This window comes from Trachurus trachurus (genome assembly GCF_905171665.1).
Source record: "Trachurus trachurus genome assembly, chromosome: 4".
NCBI lineage: Eukaryota > Metazoa > Chordata > Actinopteri > Carangiformes > Carangidae > Trachurus > Trachurus trachurus.
This window is the reverse complement of record NC_139898.1, coordinates 13,267,677-13,281,400: the sequence shown is the minus strand read 5'-3', so window position 1 is coordinate 13,281,400 and position 13,724 is coordinate 13,267,677. Positions and strand designations below refer to the sequence as shown.

The following is a 13,724-nucleotide window of genomic DNA, read 5'->3' as shown; positions in this document are numbered from 1 at the left end:
CTTAAATGCTTGATTGATGGCACAGAAGTGAGGATGATTGTGGGATATGCCAGCTCCAAATGACAAGCAATTACTCATTTTGTGTAATGAAAACCTTAACACCAATCATTGAGACTTTACACCGTGCTAACGCTTTATGTAATATTATATGCTCCCTTCATCCACCCCCCTACTCCCACCATCGCTGCCATCCCTCGGGTGTCGCAGCAGACGTTTACTAAATAACATAATTTGTAATGGCTGAAGTGATGGCACAACATGCCTGCTAAGTGAGTGAGCAGAGGTAAGTGTTTTATGGCTGAGGGTTGTTTTTTTTTAAAATTATTTTATTAAAGCAGATCTATGGCGGAGAGCTGAGAGCCCTGGCAGGTCTACTTACAGTAGCCCCGCAGACATCAGTGCCATTAGGTCTTCTGATTACCATTCTAAATGTTTGCGCTGCTTTAGCCTCACACTATCATCCGTCCAGCAAAGGGTTGCTATGGCAACTAAGGCTTAATTATGGTTTTTATATGTGTTTGTATGTCGGCGCGCGTGTGCACGTGGCCCTGAGCTTTAGCCAGCGTTATATCTGTGGGTGTGCGTGCGCGCGCGCGTGTGTTTGAATGCTCACATGCACACGAGCGGGTGTGTTCGTCAACAGCTCTGTGGCGTGAGATAATGAAAGTGCTGTCCTCCTTTCTCTCCCTCTCCCTTTGCTCTGCCAAGACTACAATTACCCCTGCACTCCTCTCCCCCACAAAATCACTGTAATTATCTGTAGCCTGCATGGGCACACTAGCTGGCAACAGGTGCCATGTGAATGCTAATCCCCTCCCTCTGGCCGCATGCTATTCTTCTGCCTGGCCTCTGACAAACCAACTGTCACTGGCAGAAGGAAAGACACTCCAAAGCTGTGCGCTCCTTCAGAGCCGCATGCGTGTGGACAATAATTAGACTGCCCAGAGATGTTAAGTTGTGGGATGTCAAGTGTAGTTAAAATGTAGAGCTTTTGTTGGACACGTACGGTGGGGTGTGTATGTGTATATGTGGGCATATGTGTGAATTATGGCATGGCATCCTTTCCTCCTTATGGTGATGTTTGTGCATGCGCTTAGTCTGCATACACAGAAGTGGGAGAGCAGACACATACACATGAACACAACCACACACACACACACACACACACACACACACACACACACACACACACACACACACACACACACACACACACACACACACACACACACACACACACACACACACACACACACACACACACACACACACACACACACACAGATTTGACATCAATCCATGGCATTAAATGAAGTGTGAAAAACAGGTCAGAGAGGACTTCCTGTCTTTATAAACAGCCTAAACGCTATCCAGATGTTCCATGCCTCTCCTGTCCCTACGAAATCTGCTCACGTCAGCACTAAATGGCAAAATATAGCCTCTTTAAAGTGATATACACTAACTGAGGCAAGGACATCAGTGCGTACTACCTTGGCTGCTGCACTTTGACTATGGTTGGGAGTAAAAATGTCAGGTCCTCTACCTGTATTTATAGCGCATTTCACTGTCTTTGCTTGAGTGCCATCCCAACGAAAATGAGCAATATCTCTTTATTTCTACTTTTGCCTGGCCATCTGTGCCAGGGATCAGCTGTGCTTTTAATAGACCTCATCTGACATGACAGGGATACGCGGGAGGATACACACCGGTCTACGCACTCTTATGTAAATATGGAATTGAAGAATGTGAGCACAAGGTGGGAAAGGAGACACAGAAGAATCTGGAAAAGCCCCAAGCACCAATGGCACTTGCTTTTTAGGAAAGAGTCGACTGTCTTCTTAACACAGCCAGTGCAAGACAGTAGAAGTACTCTGAGTTAGTGTGGTGTAGTCTGAAGTGGTGGATCAGGTGTCTCCTGTCTCCACATGGTTGACTTTTATCCAGGCTGTTTGAGCCATAGTGTCCTGACTGGCTCCGCTCTCGCTCTGCCTGGTACATGAAAGCTCTACGAGTGCATGTTAATACGGGGAGGGGGGGTGGGTATCGAGTGTAAAACATTTAGCTGGCTATTATTTTGAATGCAGTACATTAAGAGGAACAATACAACGGTGGGGACAGATCAAATCAATAAATGAATAAATGATGATGGCTCTTACTTCCAAGGAACCCCTGAATACGCACACATGTACACACACCCATACGCTCACTCACAAGTACAACACGGTGCTCTTCCCTGGCCTCCTCTCTAATGATCGTTAGGCGTACTGGCTTGACCTTTCCATCCGCAAAGAGGCAGAAATATCCAGGACGACTGATTGTCGTCTCTCTTTTCATTCCGCCCCCTCGTCCCTGTCAACTCGCCCATTATTCTGGACACAATCCTTTTGACATGGGGGCCACGTTCAATGTTTAATGCTGTTTGTTTTATATTCCTGCCTCATTTCCTTATATAAAAATTTATGATGACATTCTCTACCTTCCATAAAATATTCATAAATGTCATTATTAATAACTTTCATAGATCATCTAAATTGATCCTTCTGCCTGCTTTTATCTACGCTGCCCACCATGGATCCATTAGTTTGGAGTGGGAGACAAGTTCTTTTTGTGTTCGGTTTTGTATAGACAGGATGGTACAGGTGTTCTTGAATATTTGTGTGTATTTGTGTTTTTGAGATTATGTGTGTTGGGCGTGGAGGCTATCTTAGAGAAGTATTGGTTCTTTGTGAACTGGACACTACTGACAGATCTAAAGTAGAGGCTCCCATTCAAATTTACACTTGAATCCAGGCTCTTTAATGGCTTAATTCCTCATTGGAACATTTTGTGAATTGAATAATTTGCATTTTAAGCTAATTGTGCATAAATGAATGTGTAACCTGTGTGGTAACAGCTATAGATCCAGGCGTGAATCTTCCTTGCCCTCATCCCTCTAATATATAATGGATTCCTCCCTCTCTTAATGCTTAGTGTTCCCTATGAACATGTCAAAATGTCCCATTAATCATTCATGGTTTAATTTCACTTACATGACACATGCATTATAGGACATGCAAAACATATAGGCTATATGACTAATTATGCCTATGATAACAAGTCATGAGAAGTCATACATTTTCCTTCACCTCTCGCTCCTCTTTATTTTTCTTTCTTTGTCTCTTTACTCCCTATTTCTCATTTCTGTCTCTCTCTCTCTGCCTCCCTCCACTGATCCTTTATTGTATTGAGTGCAAATGAAATATTCAATTGCATGTTTTTTTATTGACATAAACATGCATACAATTTGAAACCAGAGGCTTTGATTTGATAGATCACACCAAGATTTTGTCTGTGTCACTGCAAGGTTTCCCATATCACAGCTGAAAAACCTGGTATAGCTCTCTAAAGCACCTAAAGTTTACCTCTGTTAGCGGTTATGTTATTGTCATTTATTTATGTTTGACAAGTTTCTATGAATGTTGGATGTAATTTATCACCATGGATTTCACTATGTGAAGCGAATGCTACCATAATCTTTCAATGAATGCTATTCTACTGACATGAAGGCAGACCGTTTCACTGCAAATGTTGATGCTGAAGGGAGGACCTATAAGTGAGCCTTATTGAAATGACAACAATTTGTTGTATTGTTCTCCATGTCCCTTCCTCTGGATTTGCTGGTTGTCTGTTTTAATGATAGGCCTGAGCCTCAGAGTGTCCTTCTGTCTCCTGTCCGCCACCCTGACACAGAGATGAAAGATGAAATAGAGATTGTGACTGATGCAATTACGGCGCTGCTGATTGAAGGAGAGGCCAAATTATCACCGCCCTGATTGGGCTTTGTCTGGACTGAGAGCATGCCACGCTCTGATTAAAGTGTCGCAGAAATGTGTGTGTGTGTGTGTCTTGGACAGTAGGAAGGCCTTGGATTGGAGAAAAGAAAAAAGACACTTTGTCATCTTTGACCTTCCCATGAGAGTTCTCCTTAACAAGAACAGAATCAATGCACGATCTACTGAATCAAATATAATGTTATTGCTATGTGATTGGCTTCTTTTTGGATTAAAAAAAAAAATATATATATTTAGAAATGATAATAATGGCTTTAAGAGATTACGCTACATCTCTTTGACTTCAATTTCTTTATTCACTTCTTATCAAATTTCATATCAGCTGAATCTGTGCTGCAGCATCCACCTTGTACCACTGGAGGCCTCCTTTCTTTCTGTTTGCGTGTCTGTTCTTGTCTTGCAATATAACCTCATGCACTTTCCATATTTTCTTCCCGTACTGTCCAGCATGTTTTTCTCATGGATGCTTTTTCTGCTCCCTTCCCTACCCCCTTTCACTCTCCCTCCTTCTGGCCTCTCTCTCATCTCCTGCTCCACTCTTGCATCAGTCTTTTTCAAACAGCTTGTGTTCAGCTGAGCTCCAACTTCAAACATACATTTTAAAAGAACCGAAACTATCTCATGTTAGAAAAAAAAGCCCCTGAGTCTTATTTGCCCAGCACTGCCACACTCTCTCTCCCTCCCTCTCTTCTTCTCTCCATCCAGCCCTACATCCGTCCCTCCCCATCCAAAATGTTGTTTGTTTATCATCATTGGAGCATTCTAGCTGCAGGTTGTTGCATCAGAATAAGCAGCCCCGACCAGCGCCGATGCATGCGGGGTGTGTGCGCCGCGCATGCGTGTGCAGTGGTGCTGTTGGTTCATTTCTAATTTCAGAGGGAGTTAGTTCATCCCTGTGGCTGCTCCCAGGAGCCAGCTTTTGGCTGTAGACTATTGCAGCCTCACAGCATGGCAACATGGAGGTAACACATCACATAACTCACCCCCACCCTATTTCTGCATAGGACCAACTTGAAAGGCTTTACTCTCTCTCAGCATGCGCCTGATCCCTCCCCTTATCTCTCCATCCATACTGTCTTCTGCCGTTCCCTCTCTCCTCTTGTAGACTGTAATACAAGGCCTTTAAATAATTACACACAGAAGTCCTCTAGAGCAAGCGAATGGGAACCGGGGGCTCAGTGAAATTGAACCCCTTCACCGTGCAGCAGTTTATACCATCTTAAAGCAGGATACTGATAGGCAAAGCTGTGATCATCTTGTGTGTCTCTGTGTCGGTTTGCCTGGCTGTTTAAAACCAAGCCTGATGTAATCTGTGGGAAAAACAGCTTTCTAGTGACAGAGTATCTGGTTGGAGATCCCCAGGCTTTATCTGTAAAGGGAATCTGTCAGCTGGGAGAGCCCTGAGTGACAGGGTCTGAAAAAAAGAGGATGATCCGTACTTAAGACTTTAGGCAGATCAGAGGTTAGGTCTCTCTGTGACTGGGTGTTACTTAAAAAATCACGTAATTTCTATACCTTTCTTATAGGTAAAGGTGAACTTTTTTTTCCCACAGGTCTTCTATCACTTTCCTAACTAACATTTAATGAATCCTCACAGCCTTGACTTTCACATGAGACCCAGTGGTTTTAGTCAAAGATGCAGTACTGTATGAGAATAGTAACAGAGCCCTCTGCTTCTGTGTGATAATGTGCTAAGATACTGACATATACTCAGTATTAGGTGAAGCAGGGGGAGAAACAGAACAGAAGAACTGACAGGAACAGATTTAACACTATACAGTACATAATAATTGTTCCTTGTTTTTATAGTTTGCCAACAAGCAGCAAAGCACAAAACCCAAACACCAAGCACTATAGCCTTCAAACTACAGCTTCTTCGTGTGGAGGCATTTCAAAAAAAACTAGCATGAAAGTAACAGTCGCCCACTAAACACTCCAAACTAAGATCATGTGAACAGCTATATATGGTCGAGGGCTACCTTCAGCAGTTGAGCTGTACTTTTCACCACATCACCTGCCAAGTGTAGGTTGCTTTGGAATTGGGTGCTGGGATTTGGCTTTACCCAGGCTCCCACTGATGTCTATACGTATATGAAGGAGGTTGGTGGATGGAGCCGAGCTCACAGCTTGAGTCCTGTTAATGCAGATGGCTGTTTCTGCTGGCGTAGGGGTAGGGGTTTATGTGCAATGCCAATGAATATTTATGTGTTTAAAGCACATTTGTGGTGGGAGGCTCCTGTGGATATGAGAACAAGACTTTGACTCAGAGCCTTAGTGAGTGTCAGGGGGTGTAAGGGGCATCGGAGTGTGGCTTAGGGGGATGAGGGTTTCTATTCAGTTGGCTTTATGGCTTAAAATGTCTTTGTATTTATCAATGGCACCGGGACATGAATATACAATAAAAATGTTCTGTAAAAGGGAGTGGACTGTCCACCTTTCTCTCAGACTGTTTTAAAAAGATTATTTATAACACTGTGAAGAAGTAGATCACAATGTTAGTGATGGGACATATAGTCTTGTGACATTGATTTAAAAAAAGACTCATGCTGTGGTGGCTCTCCACTCAAGTAAACAAGAGCTAGTCTTAAATAAAAGTGTCCAATCTGCACTCATGGTGGTTTTTGTTTCACCCCACATGGAAAAAACCATAGTAGGATTGTTGAATTGATTTTCAGGGTGGAGTTTGCAGACTTTGATTGCCATAGTGTAATGATGAAGTGTCCTCGGCCCCCTTAGTACTTCCCTACCGAGCATGTACTGTATACACGGTACAAGGCCACCACTAATCAACTTCTCTCTCTTTCTCTCCCCCATGCCTTCGCCTCTGGTGCATCTCCAACATCAGGTAAGAAATTGTTCTATCATTCCACCAATCAATAGCAATATGGCCTGTAGCTAGCTACACACTGACACTGTCTACACTCAAAGATTTAGATGTGTGCAAATGGCAGCGGTGATATTTTACTCCAGACACCAACAATATTATCAGAGCCCAGGTGGAGCAGCACAGTAAATCCACCTCCCCTCCTTTGTTTAGATCTTTTATCAAGACCGATACTTCCCGTGTAATGAAAGCTATTTGGCAAGAGCTGTCGCTTCGTGGCGTCCTGGGAGGGGGCTAAAAATGCCCTGGCTCAGTGTTGAGAGCAGCTCAGTGCTTAGTTCCGGTACTGCTCCCGCCGACGTCTGGTGTGTCTCCTCAGTCAGCTCTCCACCCCCCCAGTTTATGACAAATGGTGGGGTACTAAGCAGGCTAAGGGGGGGGGGGGGGGGGGGGGGGCGGGGGGGGGGGGTTGGGGGTTGGTTCATTAGTAGGCCAGGTCACTGTTGGCTCAGGACCAAACGTACGCTGCTCTGCACTCTTTGCTTTGGGTAGATGGACAGAAATACCAACCTCTTACATTATATATGTGCAAATAACACTGGATATAAACATACAAAAAGAAATATGCTTTCATTCATGCACACACAAATACAAAATGAAATCACACAACAGATTTCTTGTATTTCCTCTTTCAGAAAACTCACCTAATACCATCTATTGATGTTTGAATGCTCTTTTAATGATGAAACAATGCAGATTCTCCCCCCCAAAAAACCCCTGACCTCTGACCGAATGGCCTTGCCAAAAGGAGTGAGATTAAATGTGTCTCTGGTGATTAGCTGACATTAGAGAGTTGATAATGCCATCACTTTTTAATCAAAATATTCTTTATTGACAGCTGGGAACACCCTAACATCTGTTATAGCTCATCCTTGCAATCAATAAGCAGGCTCCGCACGATCCTCGCGGTCCGTTCTGTCCTTCATTTGCACAGTCGCAGCCCCGCCACCCCATCCCATCCCATCCCGAATTCTCTCTCTTTATCTCTTAGTCACTCACGCACTCTCTCCATCCTGACTAAAGGCTCTCAGAGGGCCACAGCCCAAACTGCTGGCCCTGTCTGTCTATTAATAAATGGCATTAACCACCTGGCCCTTCAGGGACTATTCATTTTAAAGATGAACTACCTTAAAGTACAACACAATGCCATCTCATTTTTACTGCTTCCTCATTACTGCTCAGGGCAACACTAGACTCATCACCGACCCTCCTCCACCTCCACCTCCTCCTCCTCCACCACCCCCTTATCCCACCATCCCTCTATCTTTTCCTCCTCCTGCCTTAACCACTCCCTTTTTCTCACTGTCCTTGTGAGAAGGCGACCAGAGCATCCATAGCTAAATCAATAGCAGAACAAGAAAAATGATTATGGTCACAATGGTAAGAAAGTTTCCTTTTCTCCAGATGGATTTCTAATTATGCTAAACTCCCATCAACCCAGTGGTTTGGCCTTTGACTATAGCCAGAGTCCCAATTCCCATCTCTGTAAATGCACTTACTGTACAGCAATTGTGATGATAAATCTGGGTCCTCATGTTAAAGCGTTTTATACTTATATAATTACCATAATAATCAAGTTTATTGTGGAGTGGCGTGCTATGCACTAGCATGGGTGTTTCAGTCATAGCAATTACTTTTATAAACGTGACTGTGTATCTGCACAATAAGCAGCCCAGGCCAGTTTACTGCTGGCATGCTTAATCATTTACAGTACAACATATAGATCCTCTTCTCAACTTTAATTACCTTCACTCTCAATAAGCTCCAGTATCATGCTTACTAATTTCACAGTGGACAGCTAATATCAGGATCAAAGAGATTGCTTCAGTTTAAAAAAAAAAAAAAAAAAAGAACATCAGCATTTGATTGGCCTCTCCTTCCCATATACTTTACAGTATTTTAAAGGGTTTTTCTCCCTATTACTTTTTTTGTTTTAGTAGAAGATGAATCAGAATGCTTGGAATCGTTGCACACGTCTACTCTTGTGTCTGAATGTCAAAATATTTGTTCCGGGTTTGTTTTAGAACCCTGGCAAACGGGCGAAGGGAAGGTTTGAAGTTGTAGAGGAACAGCCTCATTATACTCACCAAGCTGCACAGTTATTCTGTATGAAGTGGAGATGAAAGCAAAAGAAAAGCTGAGAGCAAGAAGAAATAAAGAACATGGGAAAAAAGAATGTAGGGAAAAAAAAGATGAAGCTTGAAGGAAGAGAAATGTGGAAAGAAAAGGGGGCTGGATCAAACAGATAAGGGGGAGGAAGGAAGGAAGGAAGGAAGGAAGGAAAGCACCATGTGTTTCTAAAAAAGAAGCAAAATACAAAGTGAAAGAGATCAAATTATAGCAAGACGTGGTGACTCCACCGGTATGACTGGTTTATCAGCTGAGCTTAATGGTTTAAAGTCACTGTCTCTCACTCTTTCTCTCTGAAGTCCTAAAGACAATTTCAAATTACTCCATGCTGATATGGCTAATGTTAATTAAAAGCTGAATGCTTCAACCCTTATTGTGTTCTTATGTTTAAAGCATCAGAGCCTTTTCTTTTATTTCTTTCTTCCTTTATTCACTTCCTTCTGATTTAATATGGCCCTAACATAGGCCATATATAAATATATATATATACAGTATGTGTGTGTGTGTGTGTGTGTGTGTCAATGTGTGTGTCTGTTAATATATAGAGTATGTGTGTGTGTGTGTACAGTATATGCACAGAGGAGCATGGTGATTCAGGGTACAACCAGTTTTGTTTTTCTCTGTGTTCATATGTTTTAGGATGGGGTTTCAGTGCAGACAGAGTTTATGCTGTGAATCGCCTTTGGCCTGTGAGCAATGGGTTTAATTCTAGCCGTGACAGCGGTGTCCACACTAAGTTCTGTGTAGCGGATATTTTAATCCATCATGTGCCCCACTAACATCTGACTTTTGACCTTTGACTTCCTTCACTTTTTCTTTTAAAGAAAAAGTACATATATGATACTGAATTATAAATAAAACTTCATAAAGAATATTGTACATTGCTGCACATTTTAATGTCTGACAAGCTGATAGGGAAATATTGTTCCACCACATCTCCTTCAACTCAACTTAATCATAAACAAAATTAAACATATAGATTTGTCTTCATCATATATGACATGGCCTGACACAACACTATTAATGCTCTCAGTAAGATTTCCCATACACTTTATTAATGCTTTAAATCTTTCCTATCAAATGCTCTTATCTCTGCCTACTGTATGTGCTTTATGTCTGTGTTCATATTATAGTGAAGGACTGCCATTCACACACTTCAGGGTTACAGTCATGGCCCAGTGTGCAGTGCAATTAAAGCAGCTGCCAAATGTGCTTTTAAAGACTAGTTCAGAAGCAGCGGCACACACACACACACACACACACACACACACACACACACACACACACACACACACACACACACACACACACACACACACACACACACACACACACACACACACACACACACGTGCTTCCAGCTCACTACCGTAAATTCCTCCACCTGACTCTACACAAACATTGTGCCCACGCGCCCGTGCTTTTTCACTGAGATTCATGTAAACCAAGCATAGAGACTACACACAGACAACTAATTCACATGCAGATACACACAGACGTACGCGTGGAAACACGCAAATACCGGCTTCCCCGCAGGTAGGTGGTTCCAATCAAGACACAGCCCTGACACTTCAAAGATGAGGCTCCACTGGCTCTGTTTCATTCTTGCCTGTCTGTTCAGAGACAAATGTACTGTATAGTTCTGTTGAAGTACTGAGTCGCAGAAAAGCACTGTTTTTGTACAAGGATGCGCCAGTCACAGTCTCTCAATAAGCCACCTGGCATCTTCTTGGCAACAGCTAATATCTATGGATGGCCAAATCATATTAAGATTGTATGATTGTGTATTTGTCAGGGAAATAAGCAGTCTCATGAAGTTCACCTACCATTGTGTCCCACTTGTCCAAAGCTATTCTAGCAGGCTAGCAGCGAGCAATGTGAAAACCACAGAACCTGGTGTCAAACAGGAAAATCAAGATACTGAACCCAGAGTCTATTAGACGGCGCGGAAATTGCTGTTACGGTGTTATAATAGCATGTTTTCACAAATAAGACCATGTGTGCGTGACCACATGAGAATTGTATTTAAGCCTTCCACCATAGATAAAAAGGGATAATTTGACACCTCCAAAAGCTATTTCGACACACCGGGGTGACTGTAGCTACTGTAGCTGCCTGGCTTGACATTCTATCTTGTTTGTATCCTCCCACATTGAATATGCAATCAAATCGCTCCCCTAGCAGATGAAATGGCATCCAGTTGACTCTCATATCCTCCACATGCATGATGTGAAGGCTCCTCATAGTGAGTGTGTATGTGTGATGAGGGGGTTGTACCAACCCCTGGGATCTGGTCTGTGATGAAACATTCAAGAGGAGTTGCCAGAGGAGTGTATTCAACAACCGACTGGAAAATGAAGCTCTGGAAAAGCAATCTCCACTCACAGAGACCTATTGCTTTCATTACCACTGAAGCTCTGTGCATCAAAGGCTATATTTTACTAAGATAAACGTTACGTCGGGATTCTTCGACGGTGGGAGGGTCTGCATGGCCATTTGCATACCTTATACAGGCGCGCTGTGTACACAAAGCACCGGATAAAAACATTACTTGGATGTTTTTAGTTCATTGCGGACCTATCATACATTATAAAGCACAGAGCTTGTACAGTACGCTCATCCCACACATATTAAATGAAGATAAATAGATTGCATTAATTGTATAGTGTCCGTGCGAAAGCCACTGATTAATGCCACTGTTTGCTGATTCACAGCCTGTGTGGTGATTTATGAGCACTTTTACAGCTGATAATTTTCATCATGCACATTGTTCATTCCAAAGTGCTGCACGTGGATATATGTGAGCGAACATGTGTGCGCACATGCTGCAGGCACAGACAGCGAACAGGGAGCAGAGGTCCACCAATGTTTATGGAGGTGAGCGAGGTGTAGCAGTCAGCGTTTGTTTAGCTAATCAGGCAAATGAGCGTCATAAAGCGAGCCGGAGGCAGGAGGAACGCAGAGGGCCGCGCAGACTAGAGGAAACCCCACTGAGGAATAGAGTCCCCCCCACCTCCCTCTGGGAATAGACCGACCTAACCGGGCCACGACCCACACACAAACACAAACATTTCAGCAATTAAACATTGACTGATGTCCTGACTGATCAAGGTTACTGGGCCAAGGTGAAGCTCAAATGAAGAGTGTCACATTGCTTTATGGTCTCTGTCCCATAGGTCTCCCTCTACGTGGACCACGCAGCCCACTAATACACCACACACTGAAGCTGTTCTCACAGATGATGTCAACAGTATTGCTGTTTAAATTAGTCTTTTCTTGGCGTGCAGTGTCTTGCGGTCACAGAGACTCTGGCTGTTGTCACAGCATTGGTTGTTTTTTGGGAAAGAAAAACATGTTTATATTCAGTAGTATAAAGGAAAGTCGTGTTGGATGAATGAATAGATGTACCAAGGAAGATTTCAAACCCCTGTCTTATAGCAGCCAGACAATTCCTGGCTTTTGTTCTGTAGTAGGAAAGATGTGCCAAAACACAGATACACAGAATTTATAATTAAAAAAGATCTTTTATCTTTTTGTATCCTTATTAAAGCCCTTCTGTTAGTAAGTGTAGCATACTTCAGTCCAATGGGCAGCAAATCAGAGAAGGCTCATATGGCCATGGCATATTTATATTGGTCATTTTTTGAAAGCACTGATCATCTACTTTGGCATTTAGCGATGAGGACTTGTGTAGAGTTGTGAAGTGGACTATTTTCAGTGTCTTTTTCTGGAAGCAAAAGTCCCATTGATTACCTGTTCGGACAATGTTAGGAAAAAGCTGTTTCATGGCACAGAGGAGCATGAAACTCTCCTGGTTGAATCCTCTGTAAGAGATACCAACGACTATATTAGAATAAATGTGAGCTATTAAAAAAAAGGTCAAAGGTTCAAACATAAAAAAAACATTAAAAAGTGGAAGAAATGTCTTTCAAGGAGTATTTCAGTAAAAAGAAACATCCCATCACTGATCTTAAAATCTCGTTAATGTGGCTGGCGGACGGTGAGCAGAGAAGCTGAAGATTACGCTGTGGAGGAAACTGATAATACAATCTGCAGCTTGAATCAATTCAGGGTCATTTTTGGATGAATTCAACTGTGCCGTGTTTTGTTCGCAGCTGCAATGATAAAGTGCTTTAATTTTCACACTTCTGTCATTTTCTCCATAGCAACTGTGGCCGATGATCGTGGATATTGTAGTTTTTAGAGCCATCTGGCGTAGCAACCTGGTGGGAGAAAAAAAAAGCCATGAATTGTTAAAAACAAAGTTGAAATAATTATAAGATCATCACATTATCCAAGAGACGCTCGTGTTTCTATGTGGAGTGAGACTGAGGATGTCACTGAACGAGGAATTTGAAATGGGAATTCAGAGTGGGCAGCAATAGCAGAAGCTCCTACTTCTACTGTGACTCTACCAGGCCAAAATAAAGCGACACTATATGAACAGTCAGGACATGGAGAGTACAGAGTTAGTGAACACAAGTGTGTCTCTCTGTCCCTCTTGGAGCTTGTGTGTCTGTGTGCTCTGTCTTCTGCCAGGCTCACAGACCAGATCCCAAAGGAGAGATGCAGGTTAATCAGACACGTTGCTCTGAATTAGAGTTTCACAACCCGTCACCGCCGCCGCCCTCACTGATTTCCTCAGCCTGCCATCCTCCATTCCATGCCTCCTCCAGACCAAGTTGCTCAGCAGTAATGGAGATAACTGCCGTGTAATAGACTTTTTTTTTGTCGTATCCACAGTGTCAAAGCAGCATGGGTTCCCCGTGACATGGCTATTGATTCCTGATTGGGCTTGCTCACTAGAGAGGTTAGAGAAATGGGGAGAGAGAGATGGAAGGCCAGCCCCAGGGCTAATGGGCCAAGGGGGCAAGGCTGAA

At 43.0% G+C, this 13,724-nt stretch overlaps 2 protein-coding genes across 2 annotated transcripts in view; both read left to right on the top strand.

The window, feature by feature from the left end:
• micos13 (mitochondrial contact site and cristae organizing system subunit 13) overlaps nucleotides 1-13,724 on the top strand; it is a 313,292-nt gene that overhangs the window by 121,506 nt on the left and 178,062 nt on the right. The gene's annotated exons all lie outside the window — the stretch shown is intronic.
• The window catches only part of celf5a (cugbp, Elav-like family member 5a), a gene marked incomplete at both ends in the record, with an annotated part of 179,588 nt that overhangs the window by 49,180 nt on the left and 116,684 nt on the right, over nucleotides 1-13,724 (top strand). The window lies entirely within an intron of this gene.